Source organism: Mirounga leonina, unplaced genomic scaffold, assembly GCF_011800145.1.
Source record: "Mirounga leonina isolate KUSES-001 unplaced genomic scaffold, KU_Mleo_1.0 Mir_127, whole genome shotgun sequence".
Taxonomy (NCBI): Eukaryota; Metazoa; Chordata; class Mammalia; order Carnivora; family Phocidae; genus Mirounga; species Mirounga leonina.
Window position 1 is genome coordinate 70,930,150 of NW_023270316.1, and position 17,429 is coordinate 70,947,578.

Genomic DNA, 17,429 nt, shown 5'->3' on the forward strand with positions numbered 1-17,429 from the left:
AAGAGTGTCTCCCTTCTAATGGGAGCACTGAAGCAGAAGTATATAAGTTCATGAATAAAATAGAGCAAAAGACTCATTTGGGCTGGATCATAGGGATAAGGTTCTTCCTTTCCTTCTCTTGCCTATCACCTCCTCATATCACCCGTGAGAAAAGACAGCATCAGATAGACAAAATGCTCGCTGAAAATCTGTCTTTTTCATCCTTTTCTTCGACTCGCCAAGTCCCACTTTATCAGGTCTCTAGTTTTTTTCATCATTAACTTTTGTTTCCCCCCACTCACTTAAAAGGGTGGAAGGGCAGCAAGTTAAAAGGCTGAGTTTCTACATAGCCGAGAGAGGTCAGATTCCAGATGAAGCTTGGGGCTCCAGCCAACCTGTGGTAGACAGCTGTCGGCTCATTAGCTGTGGTTCTGACAGGCCACACTAGCTAGGCCTGGGCTCCAACGGTGACAGCTGCCGTGACAAACCTGCATCTCTGCTCCTCGCACACCTGAGATGCAGAGCCCCCCGGACAGAGACAGGGTGGGGCTGGCCCCTTGGCACTTAGGGCATCTGTCTATTGAAGAACTCTCCCATTCCTCTAAGGTAGTGTTTCTTAAAACTTTTGGACCAACATTCACAGCAGGAAATATATTTTACTTCCCAATCCATATGTGTTAGGGTCAGGAGAAAAGAAACCAGAGGAAGTAGGGAGGCCTGGGTGGCTCAGTCGGTTAAGCGGCTGCCCTCGGCTCAGGTCATGATCCCAGGGTCCTGGGATTGAGTCCCGCATCGGGCTCCCTGCTCAGTGGGGAGCCTGCTTCTCCCTCTGCCTGCCGCTCCCCCTTCTTGTGCTCTCTCTGGCAAATAAATAAATAAAATCTGGAAAAAAAAAAAAAGAAAGCAGAGGAAGTATTTCAACAGAGAGAATTGAACAGAGGGAATTAAGTAGATGTTGGAGGGTTGTAAAAATTGAAAGAGAATGCTGGAGTAACATGTCAGTCATGACTGCAAAGCAGTGACAGCCTCTGGGGTCAGAGGTCAGAGAGCAGAGAGGAGGATGGTGTTCTCAGAACCCAGCCTCCTAGAGCAGCAGCACCATAGACATGGGACCCAGACCTCTAAAGAAAGGCACACCTGACCATGCGGGTAAGTCTGGGGTGGAGGGAGGAGAGGTCCCATGAGTGTGGTTCTGGAAGTGCCACTAGAAGCTGGGACAGCAATTACTGGCACCAGGCTATTAGGCCATTGCTGGGGTGATGCTGACAGTAATCTAACAGGAGGCAACCATGTGAGCGAGGGGCTTCCTCTTCTTCCAGCCTTGTGCTCTTCCCTAGTGTACCCAGGAGTCAGCAGACAAAGGAGAAATGAGGGTTGCCTAGTTCCAGCTCCATCAGCACAAAGCAGGAGAGAGGGTAGGTTTGAAGCTGAAAGTCCACCGACTGTTGTCCAGTACTTGACTGGAACTATGTGCATACACTCTGCATTTTGTCCCTATTGCTTCTGTTTGATTCTACCTTACCCTACTCCATTTTAAACATTAAAAAGCTGGAGAGGATGCATGAAATTGATTTCATGACCTACTAAACTTTGCTCTAGGACCTAGTCCATGACTTTGAGCGTTGGAATTCAGTGCCACTTACCTCCTGAACTCCTTCCATACTACAAGTGACCTAGAGGAACTGCCTCCTAAGGTTACCCATCCACTGAATATATATGGGGGCCCACACTTTTCCATAGGCTTTAGGGAAACTTATATTAGGAGGTTGTAAATGTCCTTTATAGCACTAGAAGGGGGAGAGCTATGAGAGAGGAGGTATAACTCAGGAGAAAAGTTAAGGAGCCATCAATCAAAAATATTGTGTCCTTACATGAAAGGTATTATAAAGATGTATTTGGAAATACCCAGAAATGTACATCAGAGGAGCTTGAAATCAGTGAGGAGAAAAGACAAAAGCCAATGAGTAAACAACACACGAACTACCACTAGGCGGTACGGTTGGTTGTCTAAGTGGGTGATACAGGCAGGAAGTGTTGTGAGTACAGAGCAGGATGATATGATTGTGAGCAGGAATGATCAGGAAAGGCTTCATGTAGAGGCCCGAGTTAGTTTTTGTAGAAGAGGTGGAATTTAGGGTAAGGAGATAGCATTCCAGGTGAAGAAAACAGTATATAGAACAAGATAAGGAAGTGCACGGCATTTCGGGGCAGTATTGGAGCTTGGGGATCAGAACTAGTGAGGGAAATCTGAGTGTCAACCAGAGCTGAGAGATGAAACGCTATACATGGAGAGGGTGTATTGATTGAATGTTGGGAGCTATTTCCACAAATAAGGAGCAGGTAGAAGAGGTGGTGAATAACACGATGAAGTAGGCTTTGAGGAGAACCAAGGTTGTGAGCCACTAAGGAGGGTGACCAGCAAAGTCAAATGCTATACCGGTCAAGACTGAGAACTGAGGAAAAATGTCAGACTTTGAACCAGATGTCTCTCTTTCTCTTTTTAAGATTTTTATTTGAGAGAGAAAGAGCTTGCGCACGAGAGGGGGGAGGGGCAGAGGAAGACGGAGAGAGGCAGACTCCTTGCTGAGCGGGGAGCCCGATGTGGGGCTCAATCCCAGGATCCTGAGATCCTGACCTGAGCCGAAGGCAGATGCTTAACTGACTAAGCCACCCAGGCGCCCCTAGATGTTCTAAGTCTCTTTAATGAGGGCAATGGCTCATGACCATATTGTCTATGTAGATTCATCTGTTATTACTTTCAGATTTGCACAGTGTGTTTATTACTTGAACTAATCCAAAGTCTCCCGTGGAAACAATAAACTATTATCGGTCCTCATTCCTTCCCAACTGTCCATAGCCATGCTAGGTTTTCTAAGGCCCTGCTCATGGTCTTCCTTTGTGTGACCATCCTCCTTCAGCTTACTTGAAGGCAGCTGTTGCCTATCACTGCTGTCGTCATTCTCCTAAGTGGCTTGTCCTGCTGAGCTGCTTCTCTGGGATTCTGACTTCAAAAAACAAGGAGGGTTATGTATTTGGGGCCTTGCATTTGCAGACTTCTTCATGACTGTAGACTGCACTACAACCCTGGCCAGCTGCCTTGTAAGTACAAGTCACAAGGGAAATCAGATGAGGGATGGATGGATCGGGTGAACCTATCATCCCTACTACAAAAACATGTGTTCAGCTGAGAGCAGATCCGTATCATCTTCTCCAGGAGTAAAGGAGACTCTATTTATATGCTCATTATATATGCAGAGTTGTGATCAAATTGCTAGAGGTGACAAACCCAGGTGTTGCTTCTATAAGGATGTCATTATTGCTATTAAGTATTAACTCAGATTTTGTTCTGGATTTTATTGCTTGAATGCTGTCATTACTTCTGCACAATATAAGCTGTGCTCACAGACTTTAGTTTTTCTTTCTCTCCGACATGAGGTTCTAGCTACTATCAACTGCTTCCTCATTTATACCGAATAGTTTTCATAATTGAACCCACTATGCAGGTAGCCTAGACAGGTCATGTGCATAAGCTTAATATTTATTGAGTATACTTTGGGCTGAATCAAATAGAATATGCAGATATATACTGAGTTTTAACATATGATTTTAATAGCCAGCACCAGAGTTCTCTTGGGGCAAGTACTTTGTGTTGGAAAATACTTTGATAACCAGTTGAGGAATGGAAGGTGGTCCTGAAGGTAGAGATCAGGAGACAGAGGTAACTAAAAGTACTGTATAAAGCGAGAAAAGAGGAAGGGAGAGATGGGACCAGGGAGATGGTGGTTAGTGCAGAGTTGCAGTTTCTGCTGAAAAAGAATGGGGGTTGGTGGATACCAATGCCATTGGGATACTGTAGGCCTTCCAAGACCAGGGAGTTCTAACTTTAGGTTATTGCATCCTTCATTTAAAACCCCTCAGTTGCTCCAAACCTTCAGAGGAGCCTGCTATACAAACAACCGAAGAAAAGGGTTTGATTTCCAAACTGTGTGTCAGCAGGAGGGAAAAGAGTTGCAGAAGGTGAGATGAGAGAGAGTCCATGTGTTCAGAGAAAGCAGGAACTCAGACCCAGAAATGACCCTGAAATTGTAACCCGTTCCCCCCCCCCCCCCGCCTCGCCCCGAGGGAATGTACAATCTTGGAGAGAACATTGGCCTTTCCACAGGAGGTGGAAAAGGGACTTGAGTCAATTTCAACAAAATTTCTGTGGACAAGGTGACCCCGACTGAGAACCGGATGACATACACATAAGTAGCTTGCTGTTTTCATTCATAATTTCTCAAGAGACATTTATTGGTAGAAAACGACAGGGTAATTTCCCCCCGCTTTCTCCATTTACTTAAGTCTCTAGGTCTCATTTTCCTTATCTGCAAAATCTGGAGATTGGACAGAGAACATCTCTGTGGTCTGTATTAGAGTCTACAGCTCTAATTACAATCTCACAGATGCAGAGAACAGATTGGTGGTTGCCAGAGGTGGGGGGGGGGTGGGAGTAGTGGAGCTAAATGGGTGATGAAGGGGGCCAAAGGGCACACATTTTCTGTTATAAAATAAACAAGTCCTGGGGATGTAATGTACAGCCTGGTCACTATAGTTAACATCACTGTATTGTATTTTTGAAAATTGCCAAGACTGATCTTAATTTTATGTTCTTTTTTTGAGGTACATTTACTTACAGTGAAACATACGGATTTTACACGTACCATTCCATGAGTTTTGACAAATGTACATACCTCTGTAACCCAAACCCTAAGCAAGATAGAGAGCTTTTCCATCACTACCGAAAATTCCCTCTTCGGTCACACCCCACTCGCACCTCCAGGGTACCACTCTTCTGATTCTTATCACGAAGGATTAAATAAGTGAGATTTAAAAGTTATTGTTAAATGCCAGTCTTTGTTTTACAGTGCTTCATCAGCATGAATGCCTTTATTTCTCACAAGCACTATGCGCTAGGCATTATCTCCACTTTGCAGATTAAAAGGTTCAGCATCAGAGCGTTAAGTAAATTGCCCCTGGTTATCAGCTACCAAATGTAGGGGCAGGACGTGAACCGAGAAGCGGGTTTTAGAAGCCCATGCGCTTAACCTGTTTCTACTGCACCGCATCTCTGAGACGGGTCTTGGGAGAGTCCATAAAAGATTACCTCGGAAATATTACACATCAAAAATTGAGCCGGAATCAGTGCCACTTACAAGTTCTCAAATCTCAATAATCCTAAAGGCCATACGCATTACGCCTTACTAAAGGATTCGTTTCTAGCCCACTCCTCAGAAAGTGGCAGAAAAGCGTGAAAGATTGCAAACTCGGTTTTGCTGGTGAAAAGCCCAGAAAGGGTGGTTCCGGTTCCCACCACGCCACCCGGCAGAGCCAGCCAAGGACGCCCGCAGAGGCGGCGGGGGAGAGGCCGGACCGGACGACCTTTAAAGAGCCGGGCGCTGAGCCGCTGGGCGCTCCTTCCTCTGACGCCACACGCATCCTCCCAGAATAGAGCGGGCACCAACGCGCTCCGCCGACGACCCAGGACACGCGTCCTGCCAAGGGGATTAGACGCTGCCGCGGCAGGGCTCAGTGGGCAGTACCCGAGTTCAATTAGTCACTCGTCCTCCTCAATGTCACCGTCTCCCTCTCCCAGACGCACCCTTGCGCCTCCCTTCCCCCTCACCCGGGTGGGGTTCCCAGGCTCCTCCCCCGAGTTGACTCGGAGCCTCCGCGCTCCCCTCCTCGCTAGGCCTGCAGCTGCCATGGCAACCGTACGCCGCCGCCACCGCCTCTTCGCGCACGTCGGGAACTAACGGACTCCGCGGCGGCGGCGGCCTGTGCCCCACCCCCACCCGGACCGCATCACCAACGGCCCGCCGATCTGCGCCACGTAGGTAATGAATCACAGGGAGACGGCGCAAGCAGGAGAGCAGGTGGTGGGGGTTCAGGTTCACAGCCCCACCCGGTCTCCCGCTGCCACGGCAGTGCGGCGGCGCGGGTCCTGGGGCGCGGTGAGGGGAGGTGGAGAACAGTGGGAGCGCGGGGAGCGCGGGGCATTATGGGGATTGTAGTTTAGCGGCTCCACAGGCTTGCGGCCTTGGCGGGGTGGCTTGGACCGGCGAACTACAAAGCCCGGCGGCCCTGACCAATGGGAAAGACCGATAAACTTTGAGCGGACCCGGCGAGAGAAAATCTTTGTGGTGCAGGGGCTCTTGGGTGGTCGCGGAACTGGGCTCTGCGCTGGGAAAGGGAAGTGGAGGTGAGACTTGGGCTTCCCGCCCTTGCCGTTTGGCCCGCCCCGGCTAAGAGCTCTCAGCCCCACCCCGACTGGGCTGGGCCACCGCCCCGCAAAGTCTCAGGGATGAGCAGCCGCCCCAGCTTCAGGGCCTCGGGCCTGCGGCGCCTCTGACCCTCCCAGGTTGCTGCCTCTCGGTGCCGAACCGTATGTATGGCACACGTTTGATGTGAGACCCGAGAAACTTTTTTAACAGGCCTGTCTCCTTTCCCTAATAGGTTTATTTTAGGTATTTAATCATGTTTATTCTGAAGTAGCTCAGAGGTGTTTGCATATTAATATTAAACCCATTAATAATTACTCAAAGGGCATTAATGTTTAAAGGTCAAGTGTAGAAGTAGAGACCATGCTATTTTATAGTAGTATCTTTTTTTTTAAACCGTTTTGCCTTTTGCATTTATTGAGGGTCAAGATTGCAGAACGAGTACCCCCACACCCTACTTACTAGCTTGAATACCGCCTACATATATTTTGATTCTATTTTGAAGATTAGTTTAACTTACTAGTGATTTTTAAAGCACAGGCTTGTCTTTTTTTTTTTTTTTAGCAGTGGGTAGTAATAATTATTTTCTTTGGTTATTTCAGTGTTCTTCAGAATTTCTCAGGAGCATGTTTTCAAAATGAAAAATGCCATGTTCTACTTAAAAAACAAATACTCTGCAATACACCTTAGTCCTTAGAGTTGGCTCAGGTCCTGGTGGTAAGGAAGCCAACACAGATTTAGAAAACCTGCCTTGATTGCCCTTTAAAATTTTTTTAACAAGTAGATAACCATCCTAGAAATTTGTTATTTTATATAGTATGTAGAAAAATTGTTGATAGAACAGTGGGCTTATTTTGTGTGTGTTTGATTATTATTATTTTTTTTTATTAGAGGGAGAGAGAGTCTTAAGCAGACTCCTGGCTTTATCTCACGACCCTCAGATCACAACCTGAGCTGAAATCAAGAGTCGGATGCTTAGCTGACTGTACCACCCAGGCACCCTGTGTGTGTGTGTTTTCAACAAGAAAACAACACAAGGCCACTACAAAATGCCCTTTTTCTCAGTTAAAATGAGGCTGACTTGTAAATTTTACTTAAAGTACCAATTTTGTACAAGGAGATGGAAAGTAAATTTAGAAAGACCATTAGAAAAAAAAATTGAGGCCTTATGGTATATAGTACAGGAGTTGGAAGCATTTTACTTGTTTATTAAGATTTGTTAAGAACCTATGATATTATAGGTATTATGCCTGGTAGTGGGAATAAAAAGATGATAGAAGATAGTCTGTGTTCTGCATGAGGAAACAGTCATGTCATCACGATAGTATGATAGAGGTAAGTGTAAGTTGCCATAGGAGCCCAGAGAGGAAATAAACGGTAATATAACAGTAACATTTATTGAATACTTGATTTCAGTGAGGCACTGTATGATATTTTGCATGTAGCTCATTATTTAATCCTCATAAAAAATCCTAGCTACTGTTATTTAGAGATGAGGAAACACACTGAGAGATCTTGTTCAGAGTCAGCTGATAAAGTTTGAACCTGGGATTTTAACCCAGGTGGGTCTAACTCATTTAAGTCATCATCTCAACCACTGATGCCATTCTCTGTACCCATTGGTAGAAAGATCCTGATTTTGTCTAAGGAGATTGGGGAAAGTTTCCAGTATGATGTGACATTTGACTTGTGTTAAGGAAGTTGAGTAACCTTTCACTGGGAGAGAAGATGAGGAAAGTCATTTTAGGCAAATGGCACAACAGAAGAAAGGATAGATTCCAGTGTTCTGTGTTTGGAGAACCCTAGGTCATTCTGATGCCTGAATCCCAGAGTACTTGCAGTGTAGTGGGGGGAAGAGGCCAGATCTTAAAGTACTCGGTACTGTGATAAAGAGTTTATAGTGTTTTGTTTTTTTCTGGGGGGGTGGGGGGGCAACCATTGAAGAATTTCAAATGGAGTAGTGGTGTTATTGGGTTTGTATTTTAGAAAGATAACTCCAGCTGCAGTGTGGAGAAGGACCTTGGAGAGGGGAGAATAGAGTGGTATAGGGAAACCAGTTTTAGGGGGAAAAAGTACAATAGAAAAATGAAGAAAAGTCTGAAAAGCAGTTGGGGTTATGGAAAGACAGGGATTGTAGAAGTATTTAAGGGATAAAATTGATATGACTTAAGTTGGGGGCTAGAAAGTTTTGGAACCCTAAGACAAATGATTCCTAGTTTTCTGGCTAGGATGTCTGTGAGGATAGTGAAACCATTGATTTGAGAGGATGAGGAGCAGGGTTTTGTTGGAGTGAAAGATAAAGGTCAGTTCAGTTCTAAGCATTTATTCAAAGTTCCTGTGGGATATTCAGGTAAGGATGCATTTGGATCTGGAGCTCAGGAGAGAGTTCAGGGCTGGAGGTATGGGTTTGCATGTGCATAAGTAGTTGAAATTATAGGAGAATGGATCACCTCACATTGGAGGAGTGTTTAGTAATGAAAAAGGAAAAGTTTGAATATGGAACTCTTGGGAAGGAATAGCATTGTGTGTGTGTGTGTGTGTGTGTGTTTTGGGGTGGGGGAGTGGGACCATGTTTGGAAGGAAGTGGGGGAAGTGCCCACAAATGAGACTGAGAGGTTGGGAGGCAGAGAAGACTCGGAGCGAGCATGCATAACAAATAACAAAGGAGAGGAAAGTAAGAAGCTGGAATGGTCCAGAGTATCATGTGTCTTGGAGAGGGCAAGTAAGGTAAAGATTGAAACATGTCCATTGGATTTGGTGGCTGTAAAGTATTTCTAAACTACTTTGCAAAAATGAAGAGGAATGTGAGCATAGGCTACTTGAAAAACAAGTTTAAATTTTCCTTGATAATACATATACAAAAGAAAATAGAATAATAAACTCCCCATGTAGTCATCACTTTCCTTGAAGAATGAACACATAACCAATTTTGTTTCATCTGTTACTCCTTCCCCCAAATGGATTATTTTAAAGCTAAACTCAGATATCATATCTTTTTATCTGTAATTATTTCAATATGTATCTTTAAAATTAAGGGTTCTTGGGGTGCCTGGCTGGCTCAGTCAATAGAGTGAGCAACTCTGGATCTCGGGGTTGTGAGTTCAAGCCCCACGTTTGGGTGTAGAGATTACTTAAATAAATAAACTTTAAAAAAGAATTAAGGATTCTTAAAAAAAAAAAACTTGTAATATTATTCTCTTTACTTGACAGTACTTCCTTAATATGAAATTTCCAGGCACACTTCTCTTTAAGAAAAGAAAAGAAAGAGATGAGGCAGTAACTAAAAACGGTTTGTAGGTATTCTTTTTTTTTTTAAAGATTGATAAACTGTTAGGGAAAGAGCCAATAAAGAGGAAATGTTTGAAGATGTAGGAGATGAGAAGAGGAGATAGCTGATAGAGGTCTCTGAAAGTGTAGGAAAAGGATGGGATGAGCAGGGTGGAAGAATTAGTCTAGAATTATTTCTATTTTGTAAGTATCAACGAAGTGCTCGCTGTGATCCTAGGCAGTGTGCTAATGTTGACAGGAGGAGAGATGCACTGAAAAAGAAAGAAAAGAAGTGAGAATAGATATGTATATTTATAGGTTGGGTGGTAAAAGGTTAGAGAGTTCAAACTTAGGTTCTCTAAGAGGTAGATAGGAATCAAGGTCAATTGATGAGGGCAGATTGGTTTAGGAAAGGAGAATGGTGGAGATTTGGAATAGCCACGGTGGAAAGCTAGGACAGGTTAAGAATGGTTTCACTGAGCTGAGATTAGAATTCAGTAATTTTCAATGACAGCAAAACACAAGGTTGTGTGATATTTTTTTTCCCTTAAATTTTGATTTACTATGGGAGAGCTTAAAATATTGAGGAAACCAATAGCCTAAGGTCTTACTAAAGAGAAGAGAATCCAGGCCAAGAACTTATGATTGAATATTCTTCAACAACTTTAGATTTATTCACTTAACTGATAATTATTATCTATTTTGTGTAAATATCACAGTAAAATTAGAAAGCTCTTACAGATCCTTTGGATTAATACTTCATACTTTATTTTCTCAACATGCACAGTGGTATTCTTTTATAGAGAACATTTCTTCAAGATCATTTGCTAAGTATGGTATGGTGGAAGGGGTCAGATATATCTGTTGTCAATTCTGGAACTACAGCTTATTTTCTTTGTGATCATGGACAAGTTTCCAAACCTGTCTCCTTACTAAAAAAAATATACTAATACTTTTTATAAGATTTTTGGGAAGAATAGAAACTTTAATGGAGGTAAACCCTAAGTGCCCAGTGATTGAAGACCTTTCTCTTCCCTTTGTCCCCCTTAGCAACAGTGCGTACCGGGATTATCGGTTCTGTTTGACGAGAGGCCACGTTCTGTGACTTTACCTGATCATATTAAGCAGGTAGATCAAGGTAGTAGGTACATTACGGAATAATGATTTGTTCTATAAAAGGATTCATCAGTTATTCTTTTAAGGGAGGCTTCCTGAAATGCTGTAAAATGTTATGTTATAGACTATTAATAAATTAACATCTTTGCCTTGGTTTCATCTTCAAAGAAATTTGGAATTCTGCATGATTTGAGATCCCAGTAGCCCTAAAATTCTTCAGTTGTCTGACTATATCTCATTTCTGGATTGATTTATATTATGTCACTAATTTTGAGCATCAGTTTGTAAATGGAAATATGTATATTTTAATGTACTCATCATTATTTCAAACACTTTTTCTCCTGGATAACTCATATATGGTAGGCCTAGTGAAATAATGCCTTAGAATACTTAGTAAAAGTTAGGTATATACAGGCATTAGCTAGATAAATTTAAGGCATAGATTGTGAGAGTAGTTAAAAAGAAACCAAAGGAGTGTTTTCCAAGGTGAGTTGTTTAATGTCCACTAGATGTCTTTATGTTTCTTTTGCTGTGGATGGTTTGATTATGATCCTATTTGAAGGTATGGAGATGGAATAAATGACCTTTTAAGTCCTTTTCCAACTTTGTAATTCTTAATTAGTAATTATCCATTAGTAATTGTTGATTAAAAGCTCCCGTTAAGCAGCCTATTAAAAAGTGAGTTTTGTTTATTTATTTTTTTAAGTTTTTATATAAATTCCAGTTAGTTGGAGGTGCCTGGGTGGCTGAGTCTTTTAAGTGTCTGCCTTTGGCTCAGGTCATGATCCCAGGATGCTGGGATCCAGCCCCCCATCTGGCTCCCTGCTCCGCAGGAGCCTGCTTCTCCCTCTACCCCTCACCCCACTCATGCTCTCTTGTTGTCTCTCAAATAAATAAGTAAAAATCTTAAAAAAAATAAATTCCAGGTAGTTAACATACAGTGTGATATTAGTTTCAGGTGTACAATATAGTGATTCAGCACTTTCATACAACTGGTGCTCATCACAACAAGTGCACTCTTCATCCCCATCACCTATTTCCCCCATCCTCCCATCCACATCCCCTCTGGTGGCTATCAGTTTGTTCTCTATAGTTAAGAGTCTGTTTCTTGGTTTGCCCCCCCCACCCTTTTTCCCCTTTGCTTGTTTGTTTTTTGTTTCTTTTTTTTTTAGATTTTATTTATTTATTAGAGAGCGAGCGAGCGAGAAACAGCATGAGAGAGGAGAGGGTCAGAGGGAGAAGCAGCCTCCCTGCTGAGCCGGTAGCCCAATGTGGGACTCGATCCCAGGACCCTGGGATCATGACCTGAGCCGAAGGCAGTCGCTTAACCAACTGAGCCACCCAGGCGCCCTTTTGTTTTTTGTTTCTTAAATTCCACCTGTGAGTGAAGTCACATGGTATTTATTTGTCTTTAACTTACTTCACTCAGCGTAATACTCTCATGTCATTTCAAATGGCAAGATTTCATTATTTTTTAAAAGTGAACTTTAGTTTGAAATTTTTATTCTTTCTAATATTTTTTTGGTATGAAGATATTTTTTGTAAATGCTTCTATAACTTATAAACTTCAGCTTCATTTATTTCGTTTATTTCAATAGCATGTTCCTTCATTCTCTTGGATTCCTCTGTACCCATCAGTGTCTTTATACTTAAGTATCCTTTCCTTTCTGACGATTTTCCCTTCTTCCATTTTTCTTGGTGATTAGGAGGTAGGAGGAAATGAATGAGAGGGAATCAGTAAGTTGTTTTGTTTTTCTTACCTGCTCATGGGAGAATATGGATGAAACTAGTATTTAATATATACTTCCTGGTGTGAATATAGGTATTTTTATACTCCTCTTATTTCCTCTGCCTTATTATATATTCTTTGAAGTAAAGAATTATATGGGCCTTACATATACATGGGTGTTTGCTAAATGGGGGGTAGGTATTTACTAAATAGTGTAGAGTGGATAATGAACGTTTGAGTGAATGGATATGATAATAACATTAATTGTTTAAAGACTACTTGATAAAGTAATATGATGCAGACAGGGTTTTGAAAGGTTTTATGTAATATCTTTGAAATACCATGAAATTAAGGACAGTAGTATTTAATTATATAGGCAATGAATAAAATACATTATTTCATCTCTACTAGTTAGCTTTTAATTTTTTATTTTTGGATTAGCTATATAACTTTGAAGGAGCTGATGTATTTTGAAGGAATTTGAGGCAGTAGAGTATAATGAGCCAACAGTGCAGGCTCTGAGTTTAGACACATCTGGGTGTAAATCCAGGCTCTGGGCAAGTTTAAATTCTTTAATTTATTATTATTTTTTAAAAGATTCTTTAATTTATTATTATTTTTTTAAAGATTGTATTTATTTAAATGAGAGAGAGAGAGCATAAGTGGGGTGAGGGTCAAAGGGAAAAGCAGACTCCCTGCTGAGCAGGGAGCCCAATGTGGGACTCTATCCCAGGACTCTGGGATCATGACCTGAGCTGAAGGCAGACGCTTAACGACTGAGCCACCCAGGCACCCAATTTATTGTTTTTTTTTATAAAGACTTTATTTATTTCTTTGAGAGAGTGAGAGCATGAGCAGGGGGGAGAGGGAGAAGAGCCTCCCCGCTGAGCAGGGAGCCCAACTTGGGGCTCAGTCTATCACAGGATCCTGGGATCATGACCTGAGCCAAAGGCAGATGCTTAACCTACTGAGCCACTTCTAGGCATTTATAATGCCTAGGTGCCCCACTTCTAGGCATTTATAATGAAAACTGGGTCAGTTGATTTCTTGTTGTTTTTGAGGAAAAATTAGCTACTCTAAACCTCTATATTAATGTGGAGTAAAAATAATAGCTTACTTCGAATCAGTGCTCATTATTTGCTAGGAAAGATGCTAATATATTATAACATTTAGTTTTTGACTTTATGATGATAAATATTATTTTCCCTATTGTATAGATACAGAACTAAGGCCTAGAGAAATTACATGATTTGCCTGAGGTCACAACTAAAAATTTGTGGAAATTAAATAAAAATGCTTACCCCCATTTAATAGAAGAGGAGGCTGAGGCTTTAAAGAATTTAAAGAATGTAAGGCCCATATAATTCTTTACTTCAAAGAATATATAATAAGGCAGAGGAAATAAGAGGAGTATAAAAATACCTATATTCACACCAGGAAGTATATATTAAATACTAGTTTCATCCATATTCTCCCATGAGCAGATAAGAAAAACAAAACAGAACTTACTGATTCCCTCTCATTCATTTGCCTGGATTTATACTCAGGTTTTTCTGCTTGAAATTTTTATATTGCCTTCACACTTGAATAGTTTAGTTTGGTATACCATTCTAGGTTGCCACACCCACCTGCACCCCACCACACCCCCTTTAGCACTTAGAAGATATAATTTCACTGACTCCAGGTTTCCATTGTTGCTTTTGAAAAGTTAGCGCTCTTTTCTTTGAAGATATTATAGTATTTCTCTCTGTTGCCTTTAACATTCTTCAGTTTTACTACTTTGTCTCTAGGTGTGGACTTATTTTTATCTATTTTGAAATAGTTATTATCTTCCATAAATTTTGGAAATTTCTTAGCCATTATAGCCTGAATATTGACTCTCTTTTTTTCTTTCTGGAATTCATAATAGACCTATCATGGACCATCTCTTTCTATTCTCTGCATTTCTTATCTTTGCTTACTTATTCTGTCTCTGTAAGCTGCATTCTGGACAATTTCTTCAGCTCTGTCTTCTGGTTTCTTGGTTCTTTTTTCATCTTGTGTTTAATCTGCTCTTTCCCTATTAGTCCATTGAGCTTTTAATTTCAATGACTGTTTTTTATTTATTTATTTATTTATTTTATTATTTTTTTAAAACATTTTTTTAAAAGATTTTATTTATTTGTTTGACAGAGAGAGAGCGAGAGCAGGAACACCAAGCAGGGGGAGTGGGAGAAAGAGAAGCAGGCATCCCACTGAGCAGGGAGCCTGATGCGGGAATTGATCCCAGAACCCTGGGATCATGACCCAAGCCAAAGGCAGACACTCAACAACTGAGCTACCCAGGCGCCCCATCAATGATTATTTTTTAATGCTAGAAGTTTGTTTTGATTCTTTTTCATATGTGTCTATTCATTTTTAATGTCTTTTCTATGCTTTTAAATATAGTTATTTTATAGTAAATAATAGATTATCAGGTGCTTTAGATAATAACATTAATTCTGCTATATGTTGTAGCATTTGACTCTCTCTCATGGTAGATTGCATTTTTTTTTTGTATCTTGAAGTTTTAGATATAACCTCAGTGCAAATTCTATGAGGCTTGGTAAAAGAATATATGCTGTACTTTTTTTTCTTGAAAAGTGCCTATGGAGAACTGGTGAATAAATAAACAGATTTTAGTATATCCATATAATGAGATACTGCTCAGCAATAAAAAGCATGTAATTATTGATACATGCAACAACATGGTTGAATCTCAGAGGCATTATTCTAAATGAAAGAAGCCAAACACCAGAATACATACTGAGTGATTCTATTTATATCACATTCTAGGACAGACAAAACTATGATATGTGAACACAAGAATGCATCACGGGGGTAGAGATTGACTGCAAAGTGGCAGGAAGGAATTTTCTCGGTGATGGGAATGTTCTCTATGTCCACGGTGGTGGTGGATATGCAACTGTATACATTTTTCAAAAGACATCAAATCATACGATTTAAATTAGTGAATTCCATTGTATAAAAGTTATATCTCAATAAAAGTGATTTTAAAAAAGCAGGTAAGGGGCACCTGGATGACATAGTCAGTTAAGCATCTGACTCTTGGTTTCAGCTCAGGTCATGATTTCAGCTTTGTGAGATCTAGCCTTCTGTTGGATACTGCACTCAGCATGGTGTCTGCTTGAGATTCTCCCTCTCCCTCTGCCCCTCCCACTCATGCACATGCTCTCTCTCTCTCTCAAATAAATAAATAAATCTTTAAAAAAATTTAAAAAGCAGGCAAAACTCATCAATGGTAACAGAAGTCAGAATAGTAATTGTCCTTGAGTAGAAGTACTATCTGGGAGGGGACATGAAGGATCCTTCTGGAGTGCTGGAAATATGCTGTATTGTGATATGGGTGTTACCTGGATGCACCAGTGTTAAAATTCATTGAGCTGTACATTTAAGACTTGTGTACTCTTATATAAGTTATATACTTCAATAAGAAAATACAAAAGGAAAAAATACTCTAGAGAAAGATTAGAATATAAAGTTGAGAAAATCTTGAAGGAAGTAGAGCCAGAGGACAAAGAGATAGAAAATAAGAGAGAAAAGGTAAGAAAATTATAGGACCAACCTAGGAAGTCCAACATCTGAATAAAAGGTACTCCAGAAAGAGAGAACAGAAAAAATGAAAAGAAATCATCAATGAAATAATTCAGACATTTTCCTAAAATTAAAGACATTAATTTCTAGATTGAAAGAGTCCCAAATAGACCCATTTCAAATACATCATCAATAATTTTTGAAAGCTTATGTCAAAGAGAAGATCCCACAAACTTTCAGAAAGGGGAAAAAACAGGTGATATATAAAGGATCAGGAATTTGAATGATATCAGTCTTCCCAACTTAATTGAAACCTAGAAGGCAATAGAGCAGTGCCTTCAAAATTCTGAAGGAAAATTATTTGCAAACTAGGATTCAGTAGCCAATCAAACTATCACTAAAGTGTTAAGGTAGAATAAATAGTCTCAAAAACTCTACCTCCCACATATGGAAAATGTGTTCCATAAAAGTAAGGGAGCAACCAAGAAAGAGAAAGACATAGAAAAAAAAATCAACATAGAAGAGGCAAAGGGACTCCCCAGGGTGAAAGTTGATACCAAATTGAAGATCCTTGGAAAGTAGATAGAGTGTCTTCCTTCAGAGCAAAGGTTAGGCTTGCTTACAGCCTTGGAAGAAAGCGATAGTATCTTCCTTTGGAACAAAGGGATAGGTTCAGTATGATAGATTGGGTTCCCTAAACTGCAGATTCCTCTCCTGTAATGCAACCTACTGTATATGCAGATGTCAGCTGACCCATTATGTGTTGCCTTATGGGAACTGGGGCTTGGGGAACCGGTGCCCCCTCCTTCTCCATACCTTGGGTTGTCTTCTGAAAGTTTTATAGTTTTAACTTATGTTTTGGTCAATAATTCATTTTGAGATGATTTTTGTATATGATGTGAGGTAAGAGTTGAGGTTTAAGTTCTTTTTGCATATGGATATCTGGTTGTTTCAGCACCCTTTTTTGGAAAAAAAATTGTTGACTTGCTTTGACAACTTTGTGAGAAATTAATTGGCCGTATATGTATGGACCTATTTCTGGACTGTCTAATTTGTTCCATTGGTCTGTGAGCCTGTCTGTATGCCAATCCTACACTGTCTTGATTGCTGCAACTTTATAGTAAATCTTGGCAATCAGTGTAAGTTATCTTACTTTACTCTTTTGCTAAACTGTTTTGGCTATTCAGTGCCCTTTGTATGTCCATATAAATTGTGAGATTAGCTTGTCATTTTCTACAAGAAAGGCTGCTGGAGTTTTATTTGGGATTGTATTGACTCTATAGATCACTTTCAAGAGAACTGACATCTTACCCATATTGAATGTGTCAGTTTATAAACGTGTGCACACACACATGTATATCCATTAATTTAGATCATCTTTAACTTCCCTTAGCAGTTTTTGGTAGTTTTCAATACTTAGACCTTGCATGTATTTTGTTAAATTTATCCCCGAGTATTTAATATTTTTTGGTGATTTCATTGTTTTGATTTTTGTCTTCAGTTACTTA

At 40.7% G+C, this 17,429-nt stretch overlaps 1 protein-coding gene across 6 annotated transcripts in view; it reads left to right on the top strand.

Moving 5' to 3' along the window:
- The first annotated feature begins 5,600 nt into the window (after nucleotides 1-5,600).
- Nucleotides 5,601-17,429, top strand: part of KATNAL1 (katanin catalytic subunit A1 like 1) — a 77,580-nt gene continuing 65,751 nt past the window's right edge. Inside the window, exon 1 of one of the 6 annotated variants that reach the window (XM_035003605.1) lies at nucleotides 5,601-5,852. The gene's annotated coding sequence lies outside the window, so the exon portion shown is untranslated. Of the gene's footprint in view, nucleotides 5,853-5,990; nucleotides 6,218-6,242; nucleotides 6,483-17,429 lie in introns of those variants that run through there. The other 5 variants (XM_035003607.1, XM_035003606.1, XM_035003610.1 and 2 more) reach the window with 5 other exon arrangements.